This window comes from Mobula hypostoma, unplaced genomic scaffold (genome assembly GCF_963921235.1).
Source record: "Mobula hypostoma unplaced genomic scaffold, sMobHyp1.1 scaffold_76, whole genome shotgun sequence".
In the NCBI taxonomy this organism is placed as follows: Eukaryota; Metazoa; Chordata; class Chondrichthyes; order Myliobatiformes; family Myliobatidae; genus Mobula; species Mobula hypostoma.
The window spans coordinates 98388-124230 of NW_026948249.1; the positions used below are offsets into that span (position 1 = coordinate 98388).

Below are 25843 nucleotides of genomic sequence, written 5' to 3' on the forward strand. Positions count from 1 at the left end.
TTTTTGGACTACCAGTGATAGACTCTAGTCGTTTATCCATGTCAGTCTAATTGCATTTGTTACATTAATAGCCAGAAGGTCCATTTTATTTAAATGGAAAGATTCTAATTCCCCGACTACATTTCAATGGTTTTCCCAAACGATAGCATGCCTAAACTTGGAAAAAAATTAGGAGCGGTACTCTGGATCCTTCGGTTAAATTTGAAGAAATTTGGAGGCCATTTATTGAATATTTTCATATGATGTAAGTTGAACCTTTCTGAATCCTTTGTAGTAATTATTTTTTGTTCATGTATAGAGGAGCAGAGTTAAGGACAAATAATTTTAGCCGATGTAATATGATGGCCCAAGCTTTGTTTGTGTGTGTTTTTTTTTTAGTTTAGTTTCTTTTTAGTTTAGGGGGTTTTCTTTTTCACTGTTTATAAAATATCTTTTTCATGGTGAATTACTATGAGGTTGGAAGGCTAAACTATATTTGCTACTTGGAATTTGTGCTTGTACATGCTAACTGTTATTATTGTATCCCGATCTCTATGTATCGTTACTATTATTGTTATGTTTAATTTTGAAACTTAATAAAAGATTGAAAAAGAACATAGATATTGACAGCACATTACAGGCCCTTCGGCCCACAGCAGAGAGACCTACTCCAGAGACTGCCAAGAATTTCGCCAGCGCTCAGCCCGCTGTTTTGCTCAGCTCTGTGTCCCTGGATCACAGTGGATGTGTCTCATCCAGGACCAGGACATAATGGTGGCGAGGGCCGAAGACATCAGAAAATCACGTAAAAAATGTTCCCTTCAAAATGCTGAAAGACGTGGAGTGGCAGAGAAAATAAAGAGAGCTGTGAAGGTTGGTAGAATCTTGCTGACGAATAGAAATTGAAGAGGATGAAGACCAGGCGGATCTCACCGTGCTGAATTCGGGAGAGGTGTCGGGAGAACATGCAGAGGAAATAACTGAGATGCAGAAAGGAATTTCTCTCCATTGGCAGAGGGACGGAACTTCAGAGAAACCTGTGTGGAGAATCTTCCAACATTGGAAAAGTACAGCGGAGACATGGGAACTGTGAGAATGGAATGAAGCTCCAAATGAGGAGTGTGAGGGTGTGGAATGGATGCAGGAGGCCGGAGCTGAGGAGATCCATGGAGTGAATACAAGAGACAGAAATGAACTGAATCAAACTTCCACACTGACGACAGGATACAAAAGAACGGACAGAGGGAATTTTTCCCAGGTGTGGCGTTAAGAAAAGGGATAATTTGGAAATGTGACGGGGAGAATACCCTTCAGGAAATGGAGTGAACGCTTGCAACTTTACACCCGGAGTTCCGCGACGGCTCACTCTTTGAAATACTTCAAAATATTCATTTTTTATATAAATCAATGAGTTTAAATGCGGAAAAAGGAAATACTTCTTCGTGGGAATATATTAGTCGTGATAATGTCTCATTAAGGAATAGCTTCTTGTTGTATTTCATATGCCCACCCTGATTTTCGCGAATTTTCACAGTGTGATCGCTATTCCCCAGTTATTACCCAGGAGGCTTTGCTCTATTTGCCCCGTTTCGTTCTCCTGGAACGCTTTCAGTTGCGTGTCCATTACCATACGGCTTGGAGCATTCGTGTGGATGAGTTGTTGACGGGATGCGTATCTCGCCCAGTTTTCCACTGAGAGAACGCTCAAAAGTGGAAGGAATGGACAGGCTACTGAGCCGACGGATGGGACTGCGGAAATTTCACCTCGGGGAGCTGAAGGATGGACGTCCTTGGTGGAGGGAGGGCCGTGCGGGCGTGACTGAAAGAGCGCTGAACTCTGGGATCATGGGACTGATTTGGACGGGACCTTGCAGTGATTTGGATACAACTGCTTAGAATTATAAACCCAGTCATCTCGATTTAGTTGTGTCATTAGTTATGCAAACACCCGTCTTCAATTTATCCCCCAAACATCGTTTACCGTCTGTGCCTCCTTAAATATCTTTATTCTCCCTTCTTCACCGTTTCCACATCGCTCCCCTTATCACTTCATTTCCTGAATATTGAGATCAGCTCTCTTTATATCGGTATGGGAATGGCATGGCAGAAAATTCCGGTTAACAGAATATATGTATATACAGCTCGGAAGGCAGTTCAACGAAGCGAATAAGGAGTCAAGGCGTATTTATACTTCTGCGTCAAATCGACGCGGTAGGTACGGCGTCGCCGCGACCCATACGCAGAGCCTATGCGGATCCCTACGCCGTAGCCGTGTGGTCTTGTGCCGGCGGCGTCATGTGTCACAAATATGATTGTGCTTTTAAAGGAACAATCTCGACGATTTAACGAAGCAGGAAGGTAGATAGAGTTTGGACGGCCTTCAGTAATGTTTCTAACAAGGCACCCATGACAGATACAGGGACGCGGAGATGAATTGGCAAACTAGTAACCAAATTAGCTTGGTAAATGGATGCGAATGGTAGTGTGCGAGCGTGTCTCTCCTCCCGGACGCCGGCAATAAGCGGCGAGCTGTAGATTTGCTGCTGGGTCCTTTATTGTTTGTAAAAGAGGATGTGAAACAAAATGTGACTTATCCACATTGTGAAGTAAAATTCTGGGAGGACATATAGACCTTTGGAGGGTCGTTTTTAGTTGTAACCTTGCAACGCTAGGCCATACCTTTCTGAATGCAGTCGGACAGTACAGCAAAAGTGGATTTTGTTATTCTTGCATTGTTCACCGAGGATTTGAGTGGAAGAATTCCGACTCGGTCTGACAGCGATACGGAGCACTGGTGATAACAGACTGAGAGCAATGGGTGCAATTCTGGTTGCCACGCCATGGGAAGGATGTTGTAAGAACTGATGGAAGATCAAAATTCACCAGATTGTTTCCTGGACTGTGGGGAAGGGGATAAACTATAAGGAGAAGTTTGATTGTCTGAAATAGAAAATAAAGTGAAGGGTCCGTGTAAAAGTTTATACAATTATGGGGAGGTGTATATTGTACAGATAGCCAACAACTTTGTCCCCTATGTCAGCAGTGGCACATCCATACGCAGATCTGAAGACATTCTCTTTTTCTCGCCCAGTGCGGCGTGGTTATGTATGCAGTAGACGTGCTGGATGCGGGTGATAATAAAACAATGGAAATGTGCCTGGATAACCCTTGGTTAAGAAAGGTAGAGAGGGATACGGGCTGGATTATGGCTCTGGGGATTGGCAGAGGTCGCCATAGTCGAGCTGGGGCAGAATCTATGCAATATTGATTCCGCACTGCAATCTACAAGAAGGTAGCTCTGTCACAGCGCTGACCGCAGCGAATCTCCACTGCCAGTGTAAAAGACATTCGGATGGCTCTACCTTTACCCGAGTTACCCAGCGGCCAAATGAGCCCTGAGTGTCAACGCAGCTGTCAAACGCAACGAGTGACTGAAATCAACTGAGCGATCGGATACCAGGATTGTTGATGACGTCACGGCTATCAAGGACGCTTCTGCACGGAAATGGAGTTATATTTGACTCCAAGTCAATTTAATAGCGAGACACATTACACTTAAACACATAAAACCCAGATGTACATCGCGACCCAATGACAGATTTCCGATGCGTAGAATTAGTGGGTAATGAACTTTCGAACTTTAGGAACATGTGCTTTGCTTTACCTGTGGTTTTTAACCAGTATGAAAAACAAAGTCCAAGGAGATTTTAACACTAGCCGCATTTCCTCTCTAAACTTAGCCTGGGTCGCTGTATAAATGCAGGCGTTCGTGCAGGAACTCAGATACATGATTATGTAGCCGGCTTCAATGGCGACATAGGCAGAGTCGGTGTAATCGCCGTCGTAATGTGCGGTTCCTGCGAGTCGGGTGATCTGAAAGATCACAGTGACCGACAGCCACAACAGAATGAAACTGCCGGATACACTAAAGAGTAAAATGATGGATTTTCGGTGGCCTTCCATCTCCGGATCCTTCTGTGTTTGACTGCCTTGACAGCGCAGTCCGCGGCGCACTTTACTGGCTAATAAAATGCGCCTTACCGTCAGACAGTTAAACAGGGTTATCAGAACAAAAGGTAATATAACCGTTAAAATACTCTGTAGAAAGGAGAATGCGACGCCCACAAGAGACGTAATGAACCACGAGCTCGGCTGACAGCCCCATTGAATACCGTAAACTACACGCACAGGTTTATACTCTAATAGATACGGGACGTTCTATAAATGCATCAGGAGCGGAACGGTTATAATGCCGGCAACAGCTGTCCTCGCCGTGCAATATTTCGTTTTAAGCTTCCGACAACAGATCGCTACAAACCGATCGGCTGTAAACAGGACAGTGTACCAGACCGAGGTTTGCAGGCAGGTCGAATTGAAGTACAGGACGACCTTACAGACGGATGTATAGGACAGGAAGGATTTTGGAAACTGGTACATGACGATATGATACGCAATTACACAGAGGATCATCACCAGGAGATCTGCCATTGCCATGAAAGCCATGTAGAGCGATATACATTTGGAAAGGCCGCAATTCCCTCGGAAGAGGACCACCATTGTCAATAGGTTCGCTGGGGAAAGAGTCACAAGTTGTGAGTTACAAACAGGGCGAGGAGAAGCGTTCTTGGAATTCAATGTGAAAATACTATTCCGACAGTAATCGGCAAAATTACCGGAGAAATGTGTTCCAAGAGAGAATAAAAACTCATTCAGTGAACTAAAACGGTCTGCAGACGAACTGCGCATTTGCTCCTGGTTAAGTTGCTGGTGACGTGCTCTCCATTTCACCTTGGCGATGTAACCGAGAGGGGGCAGCACTGCTCCTGGTTAAGTTGCTGGTGACGTGCTCTCGATGTCACCTTGGCGATGTAACCGACAGGGGGCAGCACTGCTCCTGGTTAAGTTGCTGGTGACATGCTCTCGATATCACCTTGGCGATGTTACCGAGAGGGGGCAGCACTGCTCCTGGTTAAGTTGCTGGTGACGTACTCTCGATGTCACCTTGGCGAAGTAACCGAGAGGGGGCAGCACTGCTCCTGGTTAAGTTGCTGGTGACGTGCTCTCGATTTCACCTTGGCGATGTAACCGAGAGGGGGCAGCACTGCTCCTGGTTAAGTTGCTGGTGACGTGCTCTCCATTTCACCTTGGCGATGTAACCGAGAGGGGGCAGCACTGCTCCTGGTTAAGTTGCTGGTGACGTGCTCTCGATGCCACCTTGGCGATGTAACCGAGAGGGGGCAGCACTGCTCCTGGTTAAGCTGCTGGTGACGTGCTCTCCATGTCACCTTGGCGATGTAACCGAGAGGGGGCAGCACTGCTGCTCATTCGCCATCACAACCCAGAAAAATAGGGGAGATCACCATCTTCTCCCATACCTCCCTTGCGCCCTACTTTCCCTACCCCTGGGATCGTCATTTCAATGGCTCTTACCCTCGAAGCCCCATTCAGACACCAGCCGTAGTGAATGAGAGCCGTGACACAGCTGAACACAGTGGCTGTAGGAGGATCGGCTGATGTGCAGTCGACAGATTCCACCCAACGGAACTCATTATTATTGAGCCGGTACTGGCCTGGAGTAAGTGGGGCCATGCCCGCTGTCGGTCATCAGCCCCAGGGTGAAGCCGATGCACTCGTTCCCTCCGTTTAGTCAATGAATGAGCGCAGGGCCTGGTGAACAGAATCGGACTTCACTGACTCGTCTAGTGTCGCTTGTGCGCAATCTAGTTTAAACTCGAATGGTTTCAGAAACGTCTATCAATAAATAAACTCTCACTTGGATATATCCGCCATTTTTGATCACATTCATTATCATCTTAAAGGTGCGACAGGGAGAAATTAATTCAAATCTCCAGCTGGACATACCATTCTTATGCTGGCTATATTTACTATAATTCGCAACTGGTACGGGAAAGGCATATAATCAAAGGTTTGATCGGAAATCCAAAAAGCGGGGAGGGAAGGAGAGGGAGAGAGTGAGTGAGCGAGAGAGACAGACAGAGAGAGAGAGAGAGAGAGAGAGAGAGAGAGAGAGAGAGAGAGAGAGAGAGAGAGGGTGTGAGAAAGAGAAAGACACTGAGAAAAAGAGAGAAAGCGAGAGGACGGAGAGGAAGAGAGAGAGAGAGAATTCAACTACGGAGGCAGTTGGTACAATCCGCAACGTTCCCACAAATCGTACTGTTTTACTGCTCTTTCACTAAAAGTTAGATCACAAAATATATTTCAATCTGCAACAATCCGCGGTATCAAATTTACGCTGACAGTGGTGAACAGCAGAGAGGATTGATCTCCCTGAATTTCAGCAGCATCGTCTATGATGAACTTTGGGGGCGGGATGGGGGGTCGGGGTGACGGTGAACTTGACCCTGCATCAGCGTGTGGAGCGGAGACGAACCGTTCAGCAGCGGTAGTCTGCCGTGTCTCCGCGCTGGGTCGGTTTCGCCGGGAAACAACACCCAGTGAAATGACTGTTAATAGAAGTCCGTCCCTAACATTTCAGACAGAGGATGTGTCGACTTACCCGGAACACCGAAAGCTGCGAGAATAGGGTAAAATACAATCCTCACATGCCGGATTGTCGGTAGAGCCATTTTCGGGTGTTGTACAAAATGTACCGCACTGCTAGCACTGAGAGCCACTCGCCTGCGTTCTGACCTCGCTGCCCTTTTATACATTAATCTATACCCCGGTGAAAAAAACACAGAGGTTGCACAATAACTCGAGTTAGTTACAGTCAGTTAACAAACAAGGCGCCGTTTCTACTTCTGTGTCCTCTCGGCACCGCGGGGAATACTTAAAGCTCAGTCCATAACACTGTCTAGTAAAGTAGACAATCAGAAAGTTTTTAAAGCTGTTCCCCGCACTCCGGATTGAAATGCCAGTCATGACCTATCACCTACTTATATTAACACACACAACATGCTGCGTTCCACCGGCATTTTATGTATGTTGCTTGAATTTCCAGCATCTGCAGATTTTCTCGTATCTGCTTCTATTGTTGCCTTCACATTCATTTCATTTTATATTAATTGTGTGATATCTCGCTCCATATCTCTCAAAGTCAATGTTACCTCTGAGTTATCTCACGATTTATCCTGAAACCAACCCCACATTATATGAACTTTACAGCGGGCCTGCACAGTCTGCGTTATTTGCCCAGTGTCATTGTAGACCACACGGATTCCATCACCTTATTCCAAATTTGTCCATACTTCTTCAGTCACAATGAGCTCAGCAGCCCAGTGTGCGGGCATGATTGACAAGGGCAGCACGAAATGTATTGAAGTAACCCCTGCTTTTTGACATTGAAGGTTAAAAATCTCTATAATAACCTCTGTGACAGATATTACCGATACCGAATGTGCATCGGGTTTTCCGGCTCCGAATAAGGTCTCAGTAACGGTGCATATTATGGATCATCACTGGCTCCTCATTTCCATCATCAGGATCGGAACCAGCATCACGTTTACTGTCTCCAGTAAATGTCGTGAAATGTGTGTACAGTGCAATACGTCCAAAAGCACCGAAATAAACAATAAATAAATAAACAAGAGAGGGAGCGCAAAAGGAATGCAAACAGTGACGTAGTATTGTTTAATTTAGAAAAGTTTAGAAATAATTTAGAAAGCCGACGCTTGAAGAGAATAAACTCAACTAAGATATACGAGGCTTAGCGAGTATTTTGGTGATACTGACGACAACTCCCTGAACTTCTACATAGCCATGGTCAAGGATATGAGCAGAATACCTTGGGAAGTGTTTAATTTGGGGGAGTACCCCTCATGACGCTATGAGACAGGACCCTGGGGATGTGAACTGGGAACGGATGTGTTCAGGGAAATGCCCAACAGAAATGTGAAGGTTGTTTCGGGCGCCCTTGCTTGGCGATCTGGGCAGGTTTGTCCCGCTGAGGTGGAGAAAGTATGCTAACTCGAAGGGGTAACGGCTGTTACGAGATGTGGAATTTCCATTCCCGAGGAGATCATCAGAGAGGGTTCTGGAGAGTTACAAGGTCGTCAAGAAGGAGCCAAACAGTGGACATAAGTGTTAGGAGTGTGCATTGGCGAGGAGGGGAACAGGAGGACGAGAGCGTATAAACGATGAAGGATACAAGAGGAAAGAAACATGTGCCTGGAGTCGGGGGTGGTAGTGGAGTCAGTAATGAACGCTTTGCTTCAGTATTCACCAGTGCAGAGCTTCCGGACAGATTTGATGCCGGGGGCCAGCACTATTCAGCCAGGACTCCGTAGACCACAGAGTAGGAATCCCAGAGGGAACTTGATGAATGTGGGTGCAGCGTGAACTGCCTGATATGCTGGAATATGTCAGGGTTTCGAAGGAAGATGCATTGGAGATTTTGAAGAGCATGACGATAGATAAGACCCCGAGACCGAACGAAATATAGCACATGTTACTAATGGATGCGTGGGAAGAGATTGCTTCGACTTTGGTGATGACATGTGCGTCCTCAGTGGCCACAGGAATAGGTGCGCAGGATTAGACGGTGGGAGGTTCTGACAAATATCATTATTGTGTTCAAGAAAGGTACCGGGATTAACCCTGGGAATGAATGACCAACAACTCTTACTTCAGTGACGGGGATAATTGGGAAGAATTTCTAGAGATGACGTTTAGTAGCTCCACAAGTCTCGGCACATCAACCTGTAATTGGAACTCAGTCATCGTACCCAAACGGTGAAACTAAGCAAGTGCGCATCAAACCCCCAAAACTCCAGCACAGGCGCCCCGCAGTGGTGTGTACAGAGCCACGTCTCTACTCTCCCTCTTCGCCCATGACTGCCCTCCCGCTCCTGCTACAAACTCAGTCATCATAGTCGCAGAGGTCACAACAGTGACTGGCCTCATCACAAACACTGATGAATCTGCATATAGAGAGGATGATCCTCAAACTTCGACCAGCACTAAGAAGACAATAGAGATGGTAATCGACTTCAAAAATGCAAGACGTCTCGAACAAGCCCCACTATCCCTGAATGGTGAAGTAATGGGGAGCGTTCAGAGGTTCAGGTCTTTGGGGATGAATATCACCGAGGAGCTCTCTCGGCCCGTCAGCAAAACCTCGTTAGCAACGAAAGCACAGCAGTGACTATACTATATGAGGTGATGAGGGAGAGCTAATCTGTCTCAGAAATAGCTGGTCAGCATTTTCTGTGCGATAGAGAGCAGACTGACACACGGAATGGCAGTGCTGTGCTCCAGATGCAGCGAGACAGATTGCAAACCACTCAAAGGGTTGATTAGGGCGGCTCCGAACATCACTGGGGCTCAACTACCGGACTGGGAGACAATCTAACTCCGGATGCTCACGGCAACAGTAAAAACCCATCCGATCCCTGACACTGTCTGTTTAATTTCCTGCCGTCTGGTAGGGGAGAGGGAAACATCTTCGCCATGGCATTAGACGGAAATAACTTCATCCCGAGGGCTGTTGTTGTGCTGAATAAAGCAACACCCTGCCTTGCCAATGGCCTTTGAGTGTCACTGAAATCATTTGTCTATGTAAATACAGTTTCTTTCTTGTTTTAATGAATCCGGGCCGCACGCACTGCAAATATCTGTTTAGCGCGGTCTGGAGCAGCGCCGCCATTTTGTTGTCTTCAGCCATGACAATACAGTTCCATTGTATCCTATTGATTTGCCGACGTACAGTCTGATTAGGGATAGTCGGCAGGACTTTCAGAAGAGCAGAACATGTCTCATGAAGATGATTGAATACCGTGAGGAATTGGCAAGACAGACTGATTAAAACCAAGGACTGGAGGTCGTGAATATGGATTATACTATGATATGTTCGCCCAACGATAAGCTCACTCAGGACGGTAGGAGACACCAGTTCCAGGGAAAATTGCCCGTGTGGATTCAGAATTGGTTTGGTCGCAGAAGGCAGAGGCTGCGGTGGTCTTCATTATAGGAAGGATGTCGAATCGTTAGAGATCGAGCAGAGGAGATTCACTGCGATGACGCGAGGATTATGAAGAGCGGTTGACCGAGCTAAGGTTTTGCTTTAGGAGGACAGAAAATGAGCTGTGATGTTGGGAAGGTGTACACAATGACAAGAGGCAGAGGTCGATTGTACAGCAAGAGATACTGTATGTTTCCCAGGCGGAAATGGCGAATACATGGAGACATAACTTTATGGAGTTGGGCGGAAGGTATTGTGGTGATGGCGGAGGGATTTCTTTGACACACTGAGGGGTGTGTACGTGTGACGCTCTGTAATCAGCGGCGTGGCGTCATATCCGTTATGGACGTTCCACAGACTCTCAGATAGGCGGGTGGATGAATGGGAAAGATGAGGGCGATGTAGTCGGAAAGGGTCAGATTGATCTTGGAATGGACTAAAACGTGGGCACAACCGAGTGTCTACGATGCCATATTGCTGTATGCATTATGCGATCATGTGTTAGTGAAACGTTCAGGGTGAGTCTTGTGACCAGGTACCTGCTTACTGATGTCAGCAATGCAAAGTGTTCCGGATCTTCAGGGTCCTCAATGATGGATGCCGTCTCTTCAGACATTGCTTTCTGAATATGGTGGGAGCCTGATGCCTTTGCTGGAGCTGACTGACTTTACAACACGTTGTGGCTTTTTCCGATCTTCTGCATTAGCGCCTCCACACCTGACGGGATGCAACAGCCCGCACACTGTCCGGGGTACATCACTAATCTTCTCAAACCTTTTCCGTCATTGCATCAATTCTTCATCTCCAACTCATCACCTACAGAGCTGTGGACCCACGGGAAATGGAAGCTCCTCGGCCTTTCCTCTGCTGACCCGTCGAGGAAGACGTACCTGTTTACAGTTCAAAATACAAAGTGCATTTATTATACTCTTTCAACAATTAGATTCGTCTCCTTACAAATAACCACAAAACAAAGAAAACCAATAGAACCGGTTAAGAAAGAAATTCGACAAACACCCGATGTGCAGAGAATAAACAACAAAAAGACCAAAGCTGCAAACGATAAACTTCACCAGATAACATTCAGAACTGAAGTTCAGAAAATTGAGTCCCCCCAAGGATAGGAAGCCAGGTATTGCAACAACCGATTCAAGAACATGTCCCTGCCTCTGTCGAACGTAGCGCCGAGAAAACGTCGCGGAGCACCGAGCCGAAGCGTCCCGTCTATCGCCCAACCACTTTAAAATCGATCAAATCTCGGATCGGTCCTCGCTGTCGGGCGCGGGGCCGGTCTCTGCCTCGCCCCCGCTCGCCTCTGTTCCGCCACATCGAATCGCCTCTAAATCCGCGCCGGCAATTGGCTCGTCCTCGGGTCTCCAACCCGGACCCCGACGGCTGGATCCGGCTTTCAAGGCAGCAGCGTCCAGCGCTTTCGAGCTTTCAGATCGCACCGCATTTATGGAATGGTGACATACATCAACAGTGAATTTCAACACCTCTTTTTTGCATTGGATTTGATGAGTGTCCTACTATCAACACCCGAGGAAAGTGGACGTTGGTCACCATTGACCAGAACGTAGCTTGGTCAGACACGTCATGATCAATAAGAAGAGATCAGATGCTGTGGGACGTTTTGGTTTGGATGGAGGCCGAGATCGGCAAACTCTGGTCAAGTGTCCTTTCTTTGGCAAGTAAAGCGGAATGAGTCTCGGTGTCAACAGTCAGGAGGCTTCCGGTGAAATTCAGCGCAAAGGTAACATCGGAAAACCCGGAGTATAATTCTTTTGATTCTTAGCTGGGGGCACTTTGTTAGGGTCAGTACAATCTGCGGCAGTTGTAGGTGATGGAGATGTCACCGCTCTTTGTACTTGGCACTCTTGCGACAAAACTGCATTTTTATCTGCCGCTTGCATGCCATTTGCGATATCAAAAGCTGACTGAAGGGAGAGCTCTGATTCTGCCGATAAGCGACGCTGAAAGTGAACATCACGCCGACGACTGAGCGATCTCGTATCATAACTTCTCGAACAGCAACGTAAACACAAAGTTCAGTCAGTTTTCTTAATTCAGCAAAAAGCGTTGCTATTGATTCGTTTTCTAACTGAAAACGAGAGCTGAATCTAACGCGCTGCACAATATCCAATGGTTTAGGGTTGTAATGAGATGAAATCTCAGAAGATCCTCATAAGATTTCGAAGAGAGCAAATCGGGATTCATCAAACTTCGGACGATGTTGTATGTTTCCGGACCGCATAAACTGAGCAAGATGGTAACCTTTTGATTGGGCTCAGAGATGTTGAATAACTAGCCGAACATTTCAATGTAAACCTTCCCGTGGTCTGTGAATCATAATATTCCTGAACTTGTCCAATGATGGTCATTGTTCAAGTGTGAACATCGATTCCAAAAGAGCGAGTGTCACAGATCCCATCCCCGTCACCACTGTTTTACTAAGAACGTTAATCGTGTCCAGTGCAGCTGAACAGGTCTGCTTGACTCGTAATCACGCAGAAAAAAAACATGTTCACACGCACAGAATTTGCAGGTCAAACGCGAATCGATAGATGGAGAAACCGGCGACATCGACAGATCCCGTGATGTCAGATGACAGACTAATAACCCCCACACAGTGGATAGGACACTCCACTCTCACCTCTATCTCTTCCTCCCTTTTAACCCCATTCTCCCTCTATCTCCCCATCCCACTTCCTCTACCGCTATCTCAGCATTCTCTCCCACCCTTCTCACCCTCTCTCTCCCTTCTCTCTCACCTTCCATCTCGCCACCCATCTACTGTATCTCTCGATCTCTCGCTATCCCCCCTCTCTACCTCTCGGTCTATCCCTCTCTCTACTCTACCGGCCGAGTTCCTCCCGACATCTCCTTCTCCAACCTTTCCCCGCTCCCCTCTCCCTCTCGCCGTGAGTGTGGTCACGGTGACTTTGCTGGTAAGCTGTTTCGTGTCGCTGATGGTGTCCTGGGTTCTTGCAAACGGGGATTTCAGCAACCCCTCCAGTTTCCAGCGTCGCAGTCCCGTTGGAAATGAACGGAAAGAGTGCTCATTGAGAGTGCAAATGGCGGGAGTGGGTGGGAAGGGATGGAGTCCACGGGGGTGCGGATGATGGTAGTGAATGAGAAGGGGTGCGATCCCATTGGGAGTTCGAGTCCGCTCCCCTCTCACTCTCCCTGTGATGACAGGTTGCAGCTGGTCACTACACCGTGGGAGAAGAGATTTCCCGTGAATTTCATGGAATCATAGAACTCTACAGCACGTTACAGGCCCTTCGGCCCGCAGTGTTGTGCCGACCATGTAACCTACTCCAGAAACTGCCACGAATTACCCTACCGCATAACTCTCTATTTTTCTAGGCTCCATGTACTATCTAACATCTATGTAATATCTAAGAGTCTCTTAAAAGACCCTATCGTATCCGCCTCTAGCACTGTCGCTAGCAGTGCATTCCACACACACACCACTTAGCTCTGACATCTGCTCTGTACCTACTTCCAAGCAAGTTAAAACTCTGCCCCCTCGTGTTCAGCCGGTTCGGCGGGAGGAGCGAGGGCAGTGCGTGCAGTCCTTCGGTGAAATGATATCGTATCCGTTAAATAGGGGCCGTGGACAATTCTGATTTGATGGAGAGGGACGTGAATGTACAGAGGAACATCCGGACAAATTTCTGAAACACCCGTTCGCTGCTCTCGTTACTGCTCGATCATGAATCTTCCGGAGGGAAGGCCTCAAAACCCTCGGCTTTGCCTGCTGTTGGCGACCGAGATAGAGGTCGAATCGCTCGGATAGAGATGATACTCGGAACTCGGTGTCGGAAAGCTGATCGGAGGCTCGAAGTTTTCGGACGACTCGGAGTTGGACTGTGGTCGGGCATGGCAGGGAGAGTTTTTTCTTCCTTCTCCCGTCTGCGTGAGATGTGGGACATTTGAGAGACTTTGAACTTTTTACTGTGCTCATGGACTTATTCATCAAGTTATGGTATTGTTGCACTGTTGTAACTATATGTTATAATTATGTGATTTTGTTAGATTTTTCAGTCTTGTTCTGTCCTGTGTTTTGTGATATCACACTGGAGGAAATATTGTATCATTTCTTAATGCATGCATTACTAAATGACAATAAAAGAGGACTGTGTGTCTTCATAATCTAAATCTAAAGCCCTAGGAACAAGCCTGTGGCTATCCACACGACCGATGTCTCTCATCATCCTATACACCTGCATGAATTTCCTGCATGTTTCTCTCCAGGCTGAATAAGACGATAAGCTCACTGTGCTTTTGACGTCCTTCAGGGCTCTGGATGAAATTGGTTAAACTCCTTCCTCCCCGCTCTTTTCAACGTTTTGTGTCATTTTCACTAATTTCAAAGGAGGAGGGTAGGGGGGGAGGAGGGGGGGATGGGGCGGAGGGAGGGGGGATGGGGGGGAGGGGGGAGGAGGGGGGGGAGGGGGGAGGGGGGAGGAGGGAGGGGGGAGGAGGGAGGGGGGATGGGGGGGGAGGAGGGAGGGGGGAGGAGGGAGGGGGGATGGGGGGGAGGGAGGGGGGATGGGGGGTAAGGAGGGGGGGGAGGGGGGGAGGGAGGGGGGGAGGGGGGTAAGGAGGGGGGGTAGGGGGGGGAGGGAGGGGGGGTAGGGGGGGTAAGGAGGGGGGGTAGGGGGGGAGGGAGGGAGGGGGGTAGGGGGGGAGGGAGGGGGGAGGGAGGGGAGGAGGGGGGGTAGGGGGGGAGGAGGGAGGAGGGAGGGTGGTTGGGGGGTGTTTCAACACTGACTTCGGGACAATTGCTGTGACTCCAGACATCGTGAGTCGCAATCCCGGGACAGTCCTGCTCTCTTCCCTCTCTCTCAGCCCCACCATCCGTACACGGGCCCCGGGGCGCTTCCGGCTGATGAGGGAATGGGAACCGATGGATCTCTCAGACAGAGCTGAGCTCCAGTTGTCTAAATGCAAGGATTGGGAACTCGGAGAAAGGGAACAAAATCTTTTACATCAGCTGTTGAGAAAATCACCTTTGTTCTGCCTCCAGTCACAAACAAGAGAAAATCTGCAGAGCGGGCACAGTTTTAAGGTGCTTGGAAATAGGTACGAGGGAGATATCAGGGGTGTTGTGTTCTTTATACTTACCGTGGGTTACTGATAACAAACCATATTCTGGCAGACTTGAACTATAATTTAACAGCAACAAAACCACGGTTTACACTGCCACGCTTCTCGATCATTCTTCATTTCTGCGCATGCTGGGAACTCTGTCCAGTCACGTCCTGACACGTGATATCACCTCAAGGGGTGAGTTTTTTTTACACAGAGTGGTGAGTGCGTGGAATGGGCTGCTGGCGACTGTAATGAAGCCGGATACAATAGGGTCTTTTAAGAGGCTCCTGGATAGGTACATGGTGTGTAGAAAAATAGAGGGCTATGGGGAACTCCAGATAATTTCTAAAGTAAGTGATGTTCGGCACAGCATTGTGAGCCGAAGGGCCTGTATTGTGCTGTATTGTATTGTGTTGTATAAATGGGGAAGTCACTTACCCATGACCTCTGGTTGTCGTCCCACCCAACATCAGTGGGAAAAGCTGCTTGCATTTACCCCATCTATACCCTCATAATTTTGTACACTTCCAACAAATCCTCAAAGCAATGTATAATTTCCTTGTTTATGCTTAGAGCCTTTTTTAGATGTATAAGATGATGAGGGGCATTGATCATGTGGATAGCCAGAAGTTGTTCCCCAGGGCTGAAATGGCTAACACGAGGGGCATCTTTTTAAAGTGCTTGGAAGTAGGTACCGAGGGGATGTCAGGGGTAAGTCTTTTTACACAGAGAGTGGTGGGTGTGTGGAATGCACTGCCAGCAGTGGTGGTCGAGGCAGATACAATCGGGTCTTTTTAACAGCCTCCTAGACAGGTACATGGAGCTCAGTAAAATAGAGGGCTATGTGCTAGGGAAATTCCAGGCAGTTTCTAGAGTAAGTTACATGGTTAGCACAACATTGTGGGCTGAATGGCCTGGAATATGCTGTAGATTTCTATGTTCGATGCTGAACAGTGAAATAACTTTGGCTATCCTACAATCCTCTGATTACTCTCCTGTCACTAAGGATGATTTAATTATCTCTGCTGGGGCCCTGACAATTGATGCACTTGCCTCCCGTAGGGTCTGAGGGAGCACCCTGTCATGCCCTGGAGATTTATCCAGCCTAATCTGCCTCAGGATAGCAAACATCTCCTCTACTTTAATCTGTACAGGGTCCATGATTTTAATGCTGCTTTTCCACACTCTCATTGACACTCTGTCCATCTCCTGAGTAGAAACCATAGAAAAACTACAGCACAGAAACAGGCCTTTTGGCCCTGCTTGGCTGTGCCAAACCATTTTCTGCCTAGTCCCATTGACCTGCACACGGACCATATCCCTCCATACACCTCCCATCCATGTATCTGTCCAATTTATTCTTAAATGTTAAAATAGAACCCGCATTTACCACCTCGTTTGGCAGCTCATTCCATACTCCCACCACTCTTTGTGTGAAGAAGCCCACCCCTAATGTTCTCTTTAAACTTTGCTCCCCTCACCCTTAACCCATGTCCTCTGTTTTTTTTCTCCCCTTGCCTCAGTGGAAAAAGCCAGCTTGCATTCACTCTATCTATACCCATCATAATTTTATATACCTCTATCAAATCTTCCCTCATTTTTCTACGCTCCAGGAAATAAAGTCCTAACCTATTCAACCTTACTCTGTAACTGAGTTTCTCAAGTCCCGGCAACATCCTTGTAAACCTTCTCTGCACTCTTTCAACCTTATTAATATCCTTCCTGTAATTAGGTGACCAAAACTGAACACAATACTCCAGATTCGGCCTCACCAATGCCTTATACAACCTCATCATAACATTCCAGCTCTTATACTCAATACTTTGATTAATAAAGGCCAATGTACCAAAAGCTCTCTTTACGACACTATCTACCTGTGATGCCACTTTTAGGGAATTTATATCTGTATTCCCAGATCCCTCTGTTCTACTGCACTCCTCAGTGCCTTACCATTTACCCTGTATGTTCTAACTCCTTCTGCCATTTTTCAGCCCATTTTTCCAGCTGGTCCAAGTCCCTCTGCAGGTGCTGAAAACCTTTCTCTCTGTCTACTACAACTCCAATCTTTGTATCATCAACAAATTTGCTGATCCAATTTACCACATTATCATCCAGATCAGTGATATAGATGACAAATAACAACGGACCCAGCACTGATCCCTGTGGCACACCACTAGTCACAGGCCTTCACTCTGAGAAGCAATTCTCTACTACCACTCTTTGGCTTCTTCCATTGAGCCAATGTCTAATCCAATTTACCACCTCTCCACGTATACCTAGCGACTGAATTTTCATAACTAACCTCCCATGCGGGACCTTGTCAAAGGCCTTACTGAAGTCCATGTAGACAATATCCACTGCCTTCCCTTCATCCACTTTCCAGGTAACCTCCTCGAAAAACTCCAATAGATAGGTCAAACATGACCTACCACGCACAAAGCCATGTTGACTCTCCCTAATAAGTCCCTGTCTATCCAAATGCTTATAGATTCTGTCTCTTAGTACTCCCTCCAATAACTTACCCACTAACAACATCAAACTTACCGGCCTATAATTTCCTGGATTACTTTTCGATCCTTTTTTAAACAACAGAACAACATGAGCCACTCTCCAATCCTCCGGCACCTCACCCGTAGACACCAACATTTTAAATATTTCTGCCAGGGCCCCCGCACTTTCAACACTAGTCTCCTTCAAGGTCCGAGGGAACACCCTGTCAGGTCCTGGGGATTTATCCACTTTAATTTTCCTCAAGGTAGCAAGCACCTCCTCCTTTTCAATCTGTACAGTTTCCATGATCTCATTACTTGTTTCCCTTAATTCCATGGACTTCATGCCAGTTTCCTTAGTAAATACAGATGCAGTAAACAGAGTTGAATAAGTATTTAAGATCTCCCCCATCTGCTTTGCTTCCACATGTGGTTTGCCATTCTGGTCCTCCAGAGGACCGAATTTGTCACTTGCAATCCTTTTGCTCGTAACCTATCTCTAGAATCCCTGAGAATTATCCTTCAGCTTTTCTGCGAGTGCAATCTCATGCCTTCTTTTAGCCATCCTGATTTATTTCTTATGTATTCTCTTGCATTTCTTATACTCCATAACAACCTGCCTGCTTATACCCGTTATCCAACTCCATTTTGTGTTTCACCAGGGTCTCGATATCTCTTGAAATCCAAGGTTCCCTACAGTTTCTGTCTTTACCTTTTATGCTGACAAACACACACCCGCTTTGTACTATCAAAATTTTGCTTTGAAGGCCTCCCATTTACCAAGCACACCTTTGCCAGAAAGCAGCCTGTCCCAGTCCCCAGTGGCCAGATCCTAGTGTCATAATTCCAGGTGTTGATCCATGCCCTGAACACATCCGCCTTTCCTACGCTGCTCCCTGTATTGAAATATACAGGGCTCAGCATATTCACTGCACCATGCTCAACCTTTTCATTCCTGTGTTTGTCTGAGGTCTGAACAACAACTGTCTCCACAACCTCTCCACTCTCTGTTCTGTTATTCAGGCTCCCATTCCCCCTGCAACTTTAGTTTAACACCCCCCCACCCCCACCTCCCACGATGCAGATCCATCACCCCTTTGGCTTTCATCACCCAGATCAATAAAAAGGAGGCGCATGCCAGGTACAGGTGGATTGGAACAAATGGGGTACTGTTGAGTTACAGGAAATTCAAGTGAACACTTATGAAAGAAATAAAAGCAGACATGAGGTTGCCCCAGCAGACAAGGTGAAGGAGAATGCTCATGGATTCTGCAGGTATGTTAAGTGCGAAAAGATTGCAAGGGAAAAATTAATCCTCTGCAAGATCAGAGTGGTGATCCATATGAGGAGACAAAATAGATGTGGGAGATATTTTTGCATCCATATGTACTCAGGAGATGGACACAGAGTCTATAGAAGTGAGGCAAAGCAGCATCAACTTCATGGACCCTGTACAGATTACAGAGGAGGAGGTGTTTGCTGTCTGAAGGCAAATTAGCGTGGATAAATCCCCAGGGCCTGACAAGTTGTTCCCTAGGACCCTGCGGCTGACAACTGTATAAATTGTCGGGGCACAAGCACAGGTATATAAGTCATCCTGAGTGACAGGTGAGGTACTGGAGGATTGGAGGACAGCCAATGTTGTTGTTCTGCTGTTCAAGAAGGGCTCTAAAAATAAACTAAGAAATTGTACATTGGTGAGCCTGACATCAGTAGTGGGAAAGTTACTGGAATGTGTGTGCAGGAACCAGATATATACTATAACTACTTGGATAGATGTGGATTGTTTAAGGATAGGCAGCATGGCTTTGTGCACGGTAGGTCATATCTAACCAATCTTGTAGAGTCTCTCGAGGAAGTTATCAGGAAAGTGGATGAAGGCAAGGCAGTGGATGTTGTCTACATGGACTTTAGCAAGGCACTTGACAAAGTCTCATATGGGAGGTTGGTCAAGAAGGTTCAGTCACTCAGCATTCAAGAGGAGATAGTAAATTGGATGAGACACTGTCTTTGGGAGAAGCCAGTGTGTGGTAGCAGATGGTTGCCTCTCTGACTGGAGGCCTGTGACTAGTGGTTGCCACAGGGATCGGTGAGGGATCTGTTGTTGTTTGTCACCTATATCAGTAATTTGATGATAACATGGTTAGCTGGATCAGCAAATTTGTGGATGACACCAAGACTGTGGGTGTCGTGGAAAGCAAGAAAAAATATGACATCTTTCAGTGTGATCTGGATCAGCTGGAGAAATGGAAAATGGAATTTAATGGAGACAAGTGTGAGGTGTTCACTTTGGTAGGACCAAGGTCTTACACAGTGAATGGTCGGGCACTGAGGAGTGCTGTAGAAGAAAGGGATCTGGGAATACATGTCCATAATTCACTGAAAGTGGTGAAACAGTTAAATAGGGACGGAAAGAACGATTTAGACACATTGGCCTTCATAAAGCAAAGTACTGAGTACAGGAGATGGACGTTATGTTCACGCTGCACAAGACATTGGTGAGGCCTAATTTGGGGTATCGTGTGCAGTTTTGGTCACCAACGTGCAGGAAAGATGTAAAAGAGATTGAAAGAGTTCAGAGAAAATTCACAAGGACGTTGTCAGGTCTGGAGGACTTGGGTTACAAGGAAAGATTGAACAGGTCAGGACTTTATTCCTTGGAACATGGAAGATTGAGGGGAGATTTGATAGAGGAGAACCACTATTATGAGGGGTATAGATAGGGTAAATGCAAGCTGGGTTTTACTGCTGAGATGGGGTGGGACGACAACCACACCATGGGTGTGGCCATGGGTTAAGGGTGAAAGGTGAAACGTTAAGGGGAACATGAGGAGAAACTTCTTCACACAAACGGTCATCCGGGTGTGGAATGAGCAGCCAGCACAAGTGGTGCATGCGAGCTCAATTTCAACATTTAAGAGGTTTGCATAGGAACCTGGATGGTAGGGGTATGGGAGTGGGCAGTTTAAATAGTTCAGCACAAACCAGATGGCCCAAAGGGCCTGTTTCTGTGTTGTAATTTTCTGTGACTGTGACAAGTACCTGAAATAATACAAAAATTCACTCTAAGTCCTTTTAACAGCTGTGCGGACCAACCATTCATCTCAGCAGGAATTTTTTATATGGCGTTAAAACTGTGGCATTTTAAGTTAATAATACATAAAAGAAAATCCCAGATGCACGTCAAGGAAGACAATTTGCGTGAGACTGCTTCAGTTACTGTGGAGCCAGGCACCCATGTGGCTCAGCAGGAACAAGCAATAACACCAATGGAGAAACATAGAAACATAGAAACATAGAAAATAGGTGCAGGAGTAGGCCATTCGGCCCTTCGAGCCTGCACCGCCATTTATTATGATCATGGCTGATCATCCAACTCAGAACCCAGCCTTCCCTCCATACCCCGTGACCCCTGTAGCCACAAGGGCCATATCTAACTTCCTTTTAAACATAGCTAATGAACTGGCCTCAACAGTTTGCTGTGGCAGAGAATTCCACAGATTCACCACTCTCTGTGTGAAGAAGTTTTTCCTAACCTCGGTCCTAAAAGGCTTCCCCTCTATCCTCAAACTGTGACCCCTCGTTCTAGACCTCCCCAACATTGGGAACAATCTTCCCGCATCTAGCCTGTCCAATCCCTTTAGGATCTTATACGTTTCAATCAGATCCCCCCTCAATCTTCTAAATTCCAACGAGTACAAGCCCAGTTCATCCAGTCTTTCTTCATATGAAAGACCTGCCATCCCAGGAATCAATCTGGTGAACCTTCTTTGTACTCCCTCTATGGCAAGGATGTCTTTCCTCAGATTAGGGGACCAAAACTGCAAGTCAAACTGAGTCAAGGAACAAATTGGAGACGGCAGAAATGTCCCATTCGTATAGAGACAGGACGAGCATCAGGGAATTGATGGTCATTCCAGATACCAGCACTGTGCCCAGTTAGAAGATGATTTCTCTGTCCAACTTGGGTTGAACCTCACTGTAACAGTGTGATACCAGATCAAACCTTGACAACTCAAGTAATCTCATCTGAAATGTTGTCCTACACCCATTGATGGATTTTGTAAATCTTTTTACAGGTTAAAAACGAGAAGGAATTTGTCTCCAGGAATCTCAAACACAACACGCCAGTTTTGCTGTCTCTGTCTGGACATTTAAGAAGTGGAGCAAGGTATTCAATCGACCATCCTTCCTGCTCAGACACTGGGGAGGGATTCACTCGATCATCTGACAGACTGGCACGCCCATCATTTTATACAGGAGAAAGGCCGTTCACCTGCTCAAACAGTGGGAATCGATTCACTCGGTCATCTCAATTGATAGTACATCAGCAAGTTCACACTGGGCAAGGCCTTTCACCTGTTCTGTGTGTGAGAAAGGATTCAGTCAGTCGTCTCACCTGTGGACACACCAGTCAGTTCACACTGGGCAGAGGCTGGTCATCTGCTGAATTTCTGAGTAAGGATTCACTCAGTCATCTGACCTAATGGCTCACCAGCGAGTTTACACCGGGGAGAGGCCATTCACCTGCTCAAACTCTGGGAAGGGATTCACTCAGTCATCCGACCTACGGAGACACCAGCAAGTTCACACTGGAAAGAAGCCGTTTACCTGCTCAGTCTGTGAGAAGAGATTCACTCACACTTCCACCCTACAGAGTCATCAGCGAGTTCACACTGGGGAGAAGCCATTCACCTGCTCCGAATGTGGGAAGAGATTCACTCAGTCATCCACCCTACAGAGTCATCAGCAAGTTCACACCAGGGAGAAGCCGTTCACCTGCTCAGACTGTGGGAAGAGATTCACTCAGTTATCCCACGTACAGAGTCATCAGCGAGTTCACACTAGGGAGAAGCCATTCACCTGCTCAGTCTGTGGGAAAGAATTCACTTGGTCATCCAAACTACTGGCACACCAGTCAGTTCACACAGGAGAGAGGCCATTCACCTGCTCAGTCTGTGGGAAGGGATTCACTCAGTCATCCCACCTGCAGAGACATCAGCGAGTTCACACAGGAGAGAGGCCATTCACCTGCTCAGTCTGTGGGAAGGGATTCACTCAGTCATCCCACCTGCAGAGACATCAGCAAGATCACACTGGGGCGAAGCTATTTAGCTGCTCAGAATGTGGGAAAGGATTCACTCAGTCATCCCACCTACTGGCACACCAGTCAATTCACACTGGGGAGTGGCCGTTCACCTGCTCAGAATGTGGGAAAGGATTCACTCAGTCATCCCACCTACTGGCACACCAGTCAATTCACACTGGAGAGAAGCCGTTCACCTGCTCAGACTCTGGGAAGGGATTCACTCAGTCATCCGACCTACAGAGACACCAGCAAGTTCACACTGGGAAGAAGCCGTTCACCTGCTCAGTCTGTGAGAAGAGATTCACTCACACTTCCACCCTACTGGTACATCAGCGAGTTCACACTGGGGAGAAGCCGTTCACCTGCTCAGAATGTGGGAAGAGATTCACTCGGTCATCCCACCTACAGAGTCATCAGCGAGTTCACACTGGGGAGAAGCCATTCACCTGCTCCGAATGTGGGAAAGGATTCACTCAGTCATCCCACCTAAGGGCACACCAGTCAGTTCACACAGGAGATTGGCCATTCACCTGCTCAGACTGTGGGAAGGGATTCACTCATTCATCCGAACTACAGAGACATCAACAAGTTCACACTGGGGAGAAGCCGTTCTCTTGTTCAGAATGTGGGAACAGATTCACTCGGTCATCCAACCTACAGAGACATCAGCGAGTTCACACTGGGGAGAGGCTGTTCACCTGCTCAGAATGTGGGAACAGATTCACTCGGTCATCTCACCTGCAGAGTCATCAGCGAGTTCACACTGGGGAGAAGCCATTCACCTGCTCAGAATGTGGGAAGAGATTCACTCAGTCATCCACCCTACAGAGTCATCAGCGAGTTCACACCGGGGAGAAGCCGTTCAACTGCTCAGTCTGTGGGAAGAGATTCACTCAGTTATCCTCCCTGCAGAGCCACCAGCAAGTTCATACTGGGGAGAAGCCATTCACCTGCTCAGTCTGTGGGAAAGGATTCACTCAGTCGTCCAACCTACAGAGACATCAGCAAGTTCACACTGGGGAGAAGCCGTTCAACTGCTCAGAATATGGGAAATGATTCACTTGGTCATCCGCCCTACTGGTACATCAGCGAGTTCACACAGGAGAGAGGCCATTCACCTGCTCAGTCTGTGGGAAGGGATTCACTCAGTCATCCCACCTGCAGAGACATCAGCAAGATCACACTGGGGCGAAGCTGTTTAGCTGCTCAGAATGTGGGAAAGGATTCACTCAGTCATCCCACCTACTGGCACACCAGTCAGTTCACAATGGGCAGTGACCATTGATATGAATCTCTAGATTTCATTTGCTGTGGACTGTCATTTTGAGAGAGAGAGAGAGAGAGATTAAGAAGGGAAATCAGTCTGACTTGCAGCTTGTTTACATCGCTCACAGCTTGTTTAGTTTTAACCGAGGACACAGACGCTCAGAGTCAGACGGAGATGAAGGAGGAAAAATGGAAGGTTTGAAACAAGGGAACTACTGGCCAAGGGTCACTGTTTAGAACTTTCCTCTGCCCACAAAGGTGGGTTAATTATCGATTCAGCGAACATTGAATGTGTGGTTGTCACCTCATTTGATCCATAGGAGTGGATCTGATCTGGGGTATCCTGTGAAGACCACTTATATGTTAACCCTTGCCTGGGTGTGGTGTGGAAATTCATTTGAAGACGATACCCCTTGTGACAAGTCACTTTCGGTAATAATTTGTATGTGGATTTGGAACACAACAGATAAAATCTACAGCGACTGTTCTTTCGTTTTACCACCACGGAAACTGTGGAATTTGATATAATTGCCTTCTCTTGACATTTACCCTTGACTACAAATATCTCTTTCATCACCTATTCTGTAGTTGAACTGAACTTTCATAGTTCACCATCTCAAGACTCTAAACCCTGTTTCCCCTGAGCTCAATAGTTTGGGAGTTATATTTACACATCTCGGCCTGAAACGTCGACTGCACCTCTTCCTACAGATGCTGCTTGGCCTGCTGCGTTCACCAGCAACTTTGATGTGTGTTGCTTGAATTTCCAGCATCTGCAGAATTCCTGTTGTTTACACATAACACTGTTAACTTCTGTTTATCTTGCTTAAATTACTATATTGTTAGTAGATGCTAATAAAGATAGTGGATTTAACATCAAAAACAGACTCTAAGTGTAGTCTATTGCTTCTGGCTCATTTCTAAAGCGTTACGGTTCATAACAAAATTTGGGCTTGCATCTGGGATATGAACAGATTTGGAGGCGTATTGATTAATTATTGATTTCATTGGGGAAATCCCTTTTGATTTATTTGTGTGTGAAAAATCAGCAGCAATGGAGGTTGATAAATGTCTGGAAGCATCAACCTCTGAGGCACTAAAGGACACCAGAAGGATTGAGTTGTTGATTATTGCTAAAAGGTTAAAACTTGCTAAGGTGAAATCAACAATGAGGAGGTCACAGATGCAGAGGATAATAGCTGAACATTATGTATCTGAGGGTGTGGTTAAAGTGGAGGAGTTGGAGGTGTTTCCTGAAAGTAAACCTAGTGAGCTTGGGCTCCCGTACAAGTTAGAAAAATTAAAGATGGAGGCTGTGGAAAGGCAGAGGCAGGTTGAGGCTGGACAGGCAGGAAAACAGACATTACTATTCTGCCATCATCCATGCTAGTGTCCCCTTCCAATCAACTTTGGTGAGCTCTTCTCCCATGCCTCCGTAGTTCCCCTCACTCCGCTAATAATGATGCATCTTCTTGTACCTTTCCCCTCTCAAAGTGCAGAGTGAATTCTAACACGTTTTGTCACCAAGTCCACGTTTCCTTTACCATAAGCTTCGTAATCAAATCTAGTTCACTACACAACACCCAATCCAAAATTAACTTTTCCCTCATGGGCACAATTACAAGCTGTTCAAAAAGGCATCTCATTGATATTTTCCAAATTCCCTCTCTTGAGATGAAACACCAACCTGATTTTCATAATCAACCTCCACCCATCCCACTCATGGACTGTTTGTCCCACTCCCATCTGGGTAGACTATGCAGCATCCTCACCCAGACTGCCAGCCTCTGGGACAGCTACTTTCCCCAAGCAGTAAGGCTGATAAATATCTCTACCCACTAACCCACCCTTCCACACCACCAAACACCTCCACTTTATTATTTCCTGTCTCTCATCTTATTTGCAGACATCCTCTGCTGAGTGTCACTTTATGGACATCCAATCAATCCGTGCACAGTATATAAGCTATGCTTATATGTTTTTACTATTGTGTTGTTGTGT

General features: G+C 46.8%; 1 protein-coding gene and 1 pseudogene across 1 annotated transcript in view; both read left to right on the top strand.

The window, feature by feature from the left end:
* The window catches only part of LOC134342171 (zinc finger protein 229-like), a 150066-nt gene that overhangs the window by 31567 nt on the left and 92656 nt on the right, over nucleotides 1-25843 (top strand). The window lies entirely within an intron of this gene.
* LOC134342173 (gastrula zinc finger protein XlCGF57.1-like) lies at nucleotides 14813-23854 on the top strand (annotated as a pseudogene).